Below are 10623 nucleotides of genomic sequence, written 5' to 3' on the forward strand. Positions count from 1 at the left end.
GTGGTGAGAAAGTGATGCAAATATTAAGACGTGGATTCAGCCCTAGGTTCTGTAAGGCATAATAATTACACAATAACTCCAGACAATATAATAATAATTAATCAATATAATCAATATAGGACTACGTTGGAATATGTGTTAGAAAGCCATTTTAAATCTGATTTTATTCCCCTCTTTAGGTGGCTGTTCAAATGTTACACTGTCAACAGCTGCCCTTATTGACAGGCATTTTTTTCTGTATGACATCTCAATCTCCAGGACCTCAGAGCACTGTTTATGATGTCATGAGAGACCTCCCCTTAGCTTACAGTGTCATTTAGCTGACTGGAAAAATTCACCAGGGTCATCTCTGAAAATCAACATCGCAGATGCCGCAGCATAATAAAACCCAACGTAAAAGGAGAATTCAGTTCTGAGTTGAAACCTTACCAAAAGCCCACTGTATCTGAAAAATTTTGCATCATGGAACTCGAATGAGATCTGACATTGAGTGAAAACAAGGCAATGAGACGACAAGCCAATGAGTAATGTGGACACGTTTCTTTTATTGTTCAAAGAAATCAGTACTCTGCAAGAAAAGATAGCATCACGGGAGCACGAAGATGAGCTTCAGCTAATGAAAGCAATTACTGACAGTAAGAGATCTGAAATCAAAGTTATGGGAAGTCACTGAAGACCAAATTGGAAAGGGCTGAAAATCAACATCTGGTGGAAGTGGAATTCACTCTACAGGAGCTGCAGGAAGCTAAAACGAAGGTGAAGCAGCTGGAGGTTATCCAGGCCGAGTACAATAAACAGAGACAGAAATGAAGCCTCTGCGTAATTCATTCTAATAGAATACAACTTAAAAAAAAAACTAGCTCATTAAGTGCAACCATTCAGAAAACTGTAGATCAACAATGTCTTTGAAAAGGTAAAACAGTTCAACGTTCCACGCAGTGTTGAATCCTTTTTCACTCATTCAAAGCAACTGTAGCCCAGGCTTCTGTCTTCTTGTTGGGGAATTACAGCCCTGCGAAAATAATACAATCCCAGTAACACCAACCAAACACAATACTCAAACGCCACTTTAAGCCATATTGTTTACACACAGCATTTGATTACCTTATTTATTTTATTCAATTTATATCCTGCCCTCTCTGCAAGGTGGCTCAGGGCATGTCACAACAATAGTAGATACAAGGTTAAAAACACTTCAAAGGAGAAGGTAACTCATAAGTCACTCTACTAAAGTTTGCCCTGTAAATTTTTCACCAGTGAAACAGAGCTTTCTTGCCTCTCCCCTCCCAGTGCCGCCTATGATTCCTGCAAAATGCTGGTCCTGGAGGAAGGGGGACCCTGAGGAATGACAGGAAGGGAGGGTCAGTCAAAGTTGCCACCACCAGCCTGTACTCAGACTTGGGAGTTATGGGATCCTGGCAGTCTTCCCTGCCCCACGGACCTTTAAGCCTCTTCACCATGACATTTTCCACTACAGGCCTGGTGTGTGTTAGCAACATGAAAATGAAATGGTTATTAAATAACTTGTATTAAATAACTGGAAGTGGGACAGATGAGGACCAGTAAACTGAAATTCAGTCCTGACAAGACTGAGCTGCTGTTAGTCAATGGAGAAGCTGCTCGGGGACTGCGGAGCCAGCCTGTCCCTCCTCCTGATACAGCAGATTCGTAGCTTGAGGGTGCTACCAGATCCTGGCCTATGCTCAGGTTTTCTCCATGGTACTTTGAATCTTTTAACAGCTCTGGCTCATTTGCCAGCTATGGCCATTCGTAGAAAAGCATGATCTGGCCACAGTGTAAAAGGTAAAGGTAGTCCCCTGTGCAAGCACTGAGTCATTACTGACCCATGGGGAGACATCGCATCATGACATTTTCTTGGCAGACTTTTTACGGGATGGTTTGCCATTGCCTTCTCCAGTCATCTACACTTTACCCCCAGGAAACTGGGTACTCATTTTTCCAACCTCGGAAGGATGGAAAGCTGAGTCAGCCTTTAGCTGACTACCTGAAGCTGGCTTCCACCAGGATCAAACTCAGATCGTGAGCAGAGTACTGCAGCTTACCACTCTGTGCCACAGGGCTCTATATCTGGCCACAGTGATTCATGTTTTAATCACATTCAAATTAGATCACTGTAATGCCCTGTATGTGGGGCCTTTGAAAATGGTTCAGAAGCTTCATTTGCTCCAAACTCCGGTGGCTGGGCTACTGTTAGGTTGGTCACAGGGACTGTATCATCTGTACTGAGAAATCTAGACTAGTTATCCTGTCTCTAGGCACAATATGTAGTGCTGGTTCTTATCTTTAAGACCCTAAATGGCTTGGGATCAGTGTACATGAAGGACCATCTCCTCCCATACTATTCAGCCTGCAAATTAAGATCTGCCTCTCAGCCCCTGCTGTCTGCGTCCCCACCTTCAGAGGTGAGATGGGTGGTGATTAGAGACAGGGCATTTTCTGTGGTGGCACCTTGCTTTGGAACATGCTCCCTCTTGAGGGGTTCACATGGCGCCTACTTTGTTTTATGCATCAGACTAAAACACATCTTTTAACCCAGGTTTTTAAATACAGGTTTTATCTTTTCACCTTTTTAATTGTCTGCTTCTGTTTTATGTATAGTTTTTATGCTGTTTGTGTTTTAATGTTGTGTTTTTTAATTGTAAGCTGCCTCGAGCACGATTCTGAACAGGCAGGATAGAAATATTCCAAATAAAGAAAGAACACAAAATACATTCATTTGTATATGCTTAAGTTTATGAGGCCATAATGCTGTCTTTCTTACAAGATCAACTATGCAGACATATTTCAGAATCTAATTTGGCTATTTGACCAAAGGGCTAATTCAGAACTGGATGAAGATATTTTATGAGGATGTTCTCGTTTATTATTTCATATTTATATCCCGCCCTCCCCACAAGTGGGCTTAATTTCTTGATAAGTAAAGATTTGGCATTCATTTCCGATTTCACTACAGTTGTGCGTTTTTTTTTTATACAATAGAGCTGTCACAGGCATTCATTCCACCTGTGTACACAATAGTATGGCCATCATTTCAGGAAAGCAGAGTTCACAATCCATTGGCATGGATCTACTAGAGTATTTCTGGTTATGGAAGGGGGTTGTTTGTTTCTCCATGTGAGCCGCAGTTGTAGTCCCAGTCAGGCACTGCATGGGGAGACGATTGTGGAGCACTTGCAATTCACATCGCACCGTTACACCCTGTGTACACACCATTGATCTCCATATGTTGCATTATGAACCAGAAAGCAGCACATCAGTTGGTGAGCTTGAAGAACAAAATGTTTACCATAGTCTGGGCATCAATAGCCTGGTCTTCCATAGTCTGTAAAGCCTTCGTCAGGTCTTCATCGCCTTCTTGTAGGCTAAAATCATCATCTGCTGGGATCTAAGTCACAAATGAAAAGACGTGTAAAACAAGCACGCTAACTGCATCCATGAAAACTGCCATGATTAGCAACAGAGACCTTACGGAGAGGAACACCGCAAGTTCGGGTCTGTTGTGTGCAAATGTTGGGTTCCAGTTTCAGTCCCACATAAAGAAGAATCTTGGGTGGCAGGACCAGGAAAGTCCCAAGTTTGAGACCCTTGAGATCTATTCCCAGCCACAGTATAGACAGATGATTTGATAGCTTGATTCTTTATCAGGCAGCTCTTGCTGTCTTTGTTTCGTTATCTAAGATGGATTCTGTATGCATCTCTATTTGGGCCCCTCCATTTAAATGAATGGCATCCTCAACGCACACAAATTCTGTGCATGAAGGGGTTGCTGTGCTTCCTCGGTCACCAAGGGACACAAACAATATTGGAAATGTATTTATTTTAAACATATATATGCCACCTTTCCACCTAAAACTGGGTCCCCAAGGAGGTGAACAACAAATATTAACATATTTAAAACATGTGGTTTCCTTTATAGGACAGAACAAGCCAGGGACCCACAAGGACTTGCAGGGGACATCTCTTTTCCCTCCTCCCTCACAATTTCCTCTTTCCTTTCTCTGAAAGTCCCCATAGCCTCTCCTCTTTTCCTTCTCTCCTTCCTACCTACCAGCCAAGTTACGTTTATTTGCCCCCGTCTTCTGCTTTCCCTTCTTTCCTCCCACCAGCAGTCTCTCTCCAGGATAACTATCGCCCATTTGTGCAGTGCCAGATGCCAGGCTGGGCCCAGCAGCACAGTGGGGAACCTGCAAGGACTTGTGAGCTTCGCCTCACTTTCCCCTGTACCCCTCCTCACTATTCAACATCTTGGCAGCAGAAGTGTCAGCAGTAGGGGAGGGCTGGGGATGAAGAACAAGATTCTATGAATATCTGTTTTGCCCCTAGATACTGCACCCATGCTAGGACGGATCGTGACTCGAGTTGATTGTAAAATAGTTAAACAGAAAAGTCATTTAAAAACAATAAAATAAACAACTTCCTTGTCAGTTATATATATTTTGGGATGCAACTACAAATTAAAGCAAGAGAGAGATGCCATAAATATTGTCTATGTTTATTACCTCTTCATACTGATAATCCTCTTCAGAGCATTCTGTTAGTGTGAGCTCTGCAGGTTTGGTTAGATGGAAAATAACAACTAAATTGTTTCAAACATGGTTTCATAGCACATTTTATTAACAATTTATATCCGAGTTCTCTTCCATTCGAATGCCATCAAGCTGTTCATTCAGAAACCAATTCCCTACAATTCTTTATAGAAGCAAGCTTTATTCAGAGCTATCAGCTTGACTGCCAAGGAACACAACAGTCTCACCAGCAAGATGAACAGTGAAATCCTAAGCATAGTTATACGCTTCGAAGCCCATTGTCTTCAATGGACTTGGAAGGGGCAACTCTGCTTAGGATGGCACTGTTAGGCTCAAAACATTTATAAGCAACACTACTTAATCCAGTCTTTGTCTTGATAAAAAAAATACAGTTAAAATACAAATATTGCTATTTTCTCCACAAATGTAGGATTGGAATTAATTCATAGTGACACTGACATTCCAGCTCCTGTGATTTTATGTCTTCAGTACATATCAGTGATTACTCATAAAGCACCTGCTTATCCAGCCCCAATCCCAACTGAATGCTTTAAAACATGCATAGCCCTTGGGGCTGTGAAGAAACGCTTCCATATGTAGACTAAGCAGCCTTTGCTAAGATTAAGACTGTGTTATTTCCACACCTCTGTCCCCAGAATTAATTCCTCATGAAGCAATGAGAAATACCGGGGGAGGGGGGCATTAGCACCATTTCCCTGCATTTATACCCTCTTCATTTTGCTTCTAGTAGGATCACAGTATTCCTAAAGTTTACAGCTACAGGGCTTGTGGGGACAATGCTCCCCAGGCCCTCTTGCTGATTTAGCTATATTTTGCTTAACAAAAAAGTAATGAAACTATGGAGGAAAATGGCAAACATTTTTCAGATGGATCAAGATGGGTAGCCGTATTAGTCTGTTTGTAGCAGCAGAAAAGAGTAAGAGTACAGTAGCACCTATAAGATTAACAAAGTTTGTGGGAGGGTATGAGCTTTCGTGAGCCACAGCTCACTTCTTCAGATGCAGCTAGAATGTGAATCCATCTGTCCTTATATCTTGGAGAGTGGAGTGACTGCAGAAGCCGAATGGTAACAGCCAGTGAATGACAATGGTGGGTGTGATTGAATAGGGTGGGGTATGCAGAGAGGTAGTGGGCGTTTACTGACCTAAAAGCAGCAATTATCCTCCAGAAGAATTTCAAAGACAGACTGCGGAATTGCAACTGATAATGAAGCTCAAGACAATGCATCTACCTGGACTGAATCAAGACATAGGCTTCCTGTCTCATTCTCCACACCCACTTAATAATAAGTATTAACAGAACTAATGGTAGTTCTTCCACCCTATGTATTGTGCCACAAGGTACCTGTGAAAGTTAGTAGTTCCAATCATGTTACTTTGAACAGATGGTCTAGTAAACATACTAATAAAAAACAAGGAAATTAAGTAAGTGCTGTTACATGCTGTTGAGGCATTCGTGCCAGACTGCTGCCTCCTGTATGCAGTACTGACCACAAGCAGCATGGTCTTAGCAGAAGCCATTCAATGTATGGGTCAACTTACCACTTGGCGATTTTGAAACCTCAGAAACAACCCTGGGGCAGTGAGGTGTGCGTGTAAGTCTGTAGGAAATAGCAGAAAAGCCTAAATAAATTTGGTATGTTCAGAAGCTACTTAATTTATTAATCTGAAAGGATTTTAAGTTTTCATCTTGAATACTGAACTGTTAAGGCCCAACATTAAGTGACTTATGACTTACCTGCTCTTTTAAAGTGTTTTTAACCTTGTATCTATTATTGTTGAGACCTGCCCTGAGCCAGTTTGCAGAGAGGGCAGGATATACATTGAATAAAATAAATTAATTAAATAAATAGGGCAGTGATACTCAGCAGCTCAGGGAATGCGACTCTTCTGGGTCACATTCCCCAATGTGGCACCTGCCCCATGTTTTTGAAAGTAGGCAAGGCCCTTGGCTTGGCAGCGCTCGTCATTGATTCCCACCTTGAAATAGCTGCTGCTAGAGCAATGGCTATAAGCTGTAAGACTCTATGAGGTGCAGGTCTCATGCTTCTTTTGGCTGAGAGTAATTGTGAATGTGGTTCTTTGCAAGCCACTGTTCTAGGGTGACCCCTGCTGGATATTTGTTCAATTCACAACTCCATCAACTGCAGCCTCATCCAACTAAATATTTGTACTATGGAAAATAAAGCAACACAGCCTCATTTGTGGCAGTGATAGTATTTCATCCAACATCATGAGAAGTCTCTAAATAGTGGGAAGAAAGCCAATAATGTATAAAACGATGCAAAGAGGTTTCCAATGGCACCTTTAAAGCAGAAAAGTCAAATCCTTCATAAACGGAGTCCTCAGTGAAAAGTTCAGGTTTCTGTTAAGTGGATGGGGAACGATGATGATAGGGCTAAAGAATATCTTCCAGCTCTATTTTACTCAGTTTTTTAAAATACTGTACACTTTCTTAAGGAACTTTCTCTCATGTTTCACTACTAAATTCTTGGGTTTTTAAATTCTTAGAAATGTTAGCGTTTATATGAAGTCACAGAGTATAAACTTGAATGGCGTACAGAACGAAAGGGTTTTTTAGCAGTTTCTGAACCTAACGTAACTGTAATATGGCATACTATTTGCTCTACTAAGGGTAGCAGTGAGGAGTTAGTTGTTTATAAACCCTGAGTGAGTCCTTTATTGTTTTGATTTTTGCATCTTCGTGTCACACCCAAGAGATGTTGTAAGGTACACTGTGTGGTGGCATTCAAAATTGTGTTGGGAAGAATACAGGACCTGACTCTTGCTCACTCAATATACTGTTTCAGGTAGGTAGCCCCCTTGAGCTGAAGTAGAACAGCAGGATTCGAGTCCAATGGCACCTCAGAGCCCAATAAGACTTTTGGTGTATGAGCTTTCCAGAGCCAAAGCTCTTTTCTTGACTCTTAAAAGCTTATACCCTGAGGATCTTGTTGGACACATACACTGGGAGACTCCCGAGTCACACCTGTTGGCAAATCACACCCTCCAATCTATAAGTTTCCCACCTAATACCAGGTACGCCTTCCACACTGCCATCTTAAACAGAGTTACTCCAATCTAAGCCCATTGATTTTAAAGGGCTTAGACTGGAGTAACTCGGTTCAGGATTGCACTGTGAGTGTCCCCGGAAACTATTTTGTATCAAGTACTCTGGGCATGTGCAGAGTTCCTTCAGATTCAGCATTCAGAACAGGGACTATACTTAGTTCCCATTTATCCAGGCTTTCCCCCACCAAGAGACGGCGGTGGGGCGTAAAACCCTCATATGGCGGGGCCTTTAGCCCGGGCCGTTTCGGCCTCCCATTCCTTCCCCGACCCTTCCTTCCCCTCCATTGCTGCGGCAACCGCGAAGGAAGGATACGCTGCAGGCAGAAAGAGCCGTCCGAGCTGATGGCGACCTCCTCCGAGGCTCCCTCAGCCTTCCCGCCGCAAGCCCCCTCTTCGCCCCGCCCGCGCGACGCGGCCGTGGGTTGCTACGGGCAACGCCGCGCCCACTTCCTCCCTGCCCGGCATACATCGCCATAGAGTCCAAGATAGAGCGTCGCACTGAGAACGCCTGACTTCCGTCTTGGTCCGTTGGGCGTGCGTTGCGTGGTTGGAAAAAGTCCCTCCTGCCGGCCGAGTCCGTGGAGCGCGGAGGAATCGGAGGCGGTGATGGGCTTGACTGTCCGGGCGGATTTCGACTGCTGTGAGACAAAAGAAGAGCCAGCTTGACCTGTCCAGAAGCCTTTGGACCAGAACAAAGGCGGGGCTAGCCTTTAATTCTGCTTTTTAAACAGTGGGGAATATATCCAGGGGGGGAGCTCTTCCCTGCTGCTGCTCTTGAATTTCTCCCACCTGCAAGGAAAACAATTATAAATAAGTCCTGTCCAAATCGAGTGGGAATTGCGTGTGGAGAGCGCCTTGAGACATATAGCATGCCCCCAATCTGAGTTTCCATTTATAAACTGAAAATCCTTATTCCTTATATAGGCACACACTGTGTAATAGCTGTGCTAAAAAAACCATGCGTGTATAGTTTGCATTGAAAGCGGTTGTTTAGATTTTGATACCCTGCATTTCTTCCTAACGGGGACCCAAGTTGCCTTATAGGCGGAGACAGCAACTGGCTGAAGAGCACCCAGCAAACTTCTATGGCAGAGTGGAGGATTCAAGCCTTGCTGTGCAACCCTAAACGGCGTTGCCAGTCTAATCTCTTGTTCCCACTTACCAGGTAGGCTGATAAGTGGGAACAAGAGAAGGAAACAGAAAAGGGGAGAGCTATGGAGGCTGCCAGCAAAGAGAAAGATGCAGTCGTGTGGGAGGGGGATACAGGGATGAGATGCCCCCCACAGAAGTCTTTGTGGGTCCCCATGTGTATTTATTTATTTATTATATTAGATTTTTAGTCCGCCTTCCCCACCAGGCGGGCTCAGGGCAGAGTACAACATTTCAATTTACATAAATACAGTTGAAAACAGATAAAACAGTATACAAATAACATTAAATACAAAAATATTAAAACAACTTTATACAATACAGCTTCTCTTCAGATGGCGATGATAAAATACTGCTTTTCAAGCCCTGGCTCATATGTAGAGTGGTGGACAGATCTTTAGTGTGGCCAGTAGGGGCCCAACCTAGCCTCCACCATATGCATTTAATGCATTTAATATTTAATATGCATTTAATAATATGCATTTAATATCAATGTATCATTATTATGAAGGTGTCACAAACCCTTGTCTCAGGCTTGGGATGACCTTCCCCTACCTGAGGTAAAACTTCTCTAAGTCCATGAAGCTGAATACTGGGCTGGGAAGCCTTAAGTAGCGTGGTTGATGATAAGCTGCTCTGGCTGACCCTGTTTGGTCAAAAGCCAGACCCCAACTCTTTTCACTGGTCAGTTTACTCCAGCTGTCAACCCCGCAACATTCCATCCCCAACTGCCATTTCATTCTATCCACAAAGAGGTGGTGGTGGGGAAACATGTCAATCATCCTCTTTACTGTCCGGCAATCTCAGCATTTGAAGCTGAGGCTGTCACAGAAGGTAAATTGAACATAGCGCAAAGAATCTATCGCTGCTGTATTATTTGCTTTATTATATTTGGCAAAGAAACAATTTGCTTCTAACATCCAATTGATTATAATTCACGGGGAAGGATGAATTATGCGGAGGCTTCGTTTCCTCATGGTTATAACAAAAGCTGAGACTCCTATATTGATGGTGTAAGTTTAAATGTCAGAGTTTCACTTTGATTTTTTTTTCATTTAAAACTGCTGTTTAATGAATGGAGTGATAGTGCAGTCCTAAACAGTGTTGCACCCTGCAAAGCCCATTGAGTTCAATGAACTGTAATTTGAACAAAGGATATTAAATGATATGAAAGTTGTAATTCTGTTTAGGACTGGAAAAGCAGAAAAAACAGTCGTAAATAAGGGATTCCTGAAGCGGCAAGCCCAAATTTCAAAGTGTAAATGTCCCGCCGCTTATTTCACCCGATGGAAGGGGGAGGAGGAAACCCCCTCCTTCCCCTCTCATAGGGTGAAATAAGCGGCAAGGGGGGGAATTCAAACCCCATCGGAGCAGATCAGCTGCTTGGCGGGGTTTGTGGCAGACCCTTTAAACTCCATCTGGGTCACGGGGGAACCCCCCCCCATGACCCAGGTGAAGCATAGAAGGGCCCTTTCCAGCTGGCTGGAGGGAGGGGAAACAGTTTAAAGGGAAAAACGCTCCCCGCGCCACTTGCAAACGGCGCAGGAAGCCTTCTTCCCTTTAAACTCTCACCCTTTCCAGCTGGCTGGAGGGAAGGGAAGAGAATTTAAAGGGTAAAACACTCCCCACACTGTTTGCAAATGGCACGGGGAGCGTTTTCCCCCTTTAAACTCTCCCCCCTCCAGCAGGCACAGAAGGCCCTTTAAACTTCAGCTGGCCCACAGGCCAGCTGAATTTTAAAGGGCTCCGAAGCTTCCAGAAGTGACCTGGATCGCTTCGGGAAGCTTTGATTCGGGTGTTCCGAATCAGGGCCAGCACGCTGGCCCCGATTCAGA

The 10623-nt window shown here is 43.7% G+C and overlaps 1 long non-coding RNA gene across 1 annotated transcript; it reads right to left on the minus strand.

The window, feature by feature from the left end:
- Positions 1 to 525: 525 nt before the first annotated feature.
- Positions 526 to 8027, minus strand: LOC129325298 (uncharacterized). Its single transcript, XR_008596591.1, has 3 exons — positions 7953 to 8027; positions 4521 to 4567; positions 526 to 1012 (listed from the first exon to the last, which is right to left on the minus strand). It is a non-coding gene; the product is annotated as an uncharacterized LOC129325298 (long non-coding RNA).
- Between the last annotated feature and the right edge of the window lie 2596 nt (positions 8028 to 10623).

This window comes from Eublepharis macularius, chromosome 2 (genome assembly GCF_028583425.1).
Source record: "Eublepharis macularius isolate TG4126 chromosome 2, MPM_Emac_v1.0, whole genome shotgun sequence".
NCBI lineage: Eukaryota > Metazoa > Chordata > Lepidosauria > Squamata > Eublepharidae > Eublepharis > Eublepharis macularius.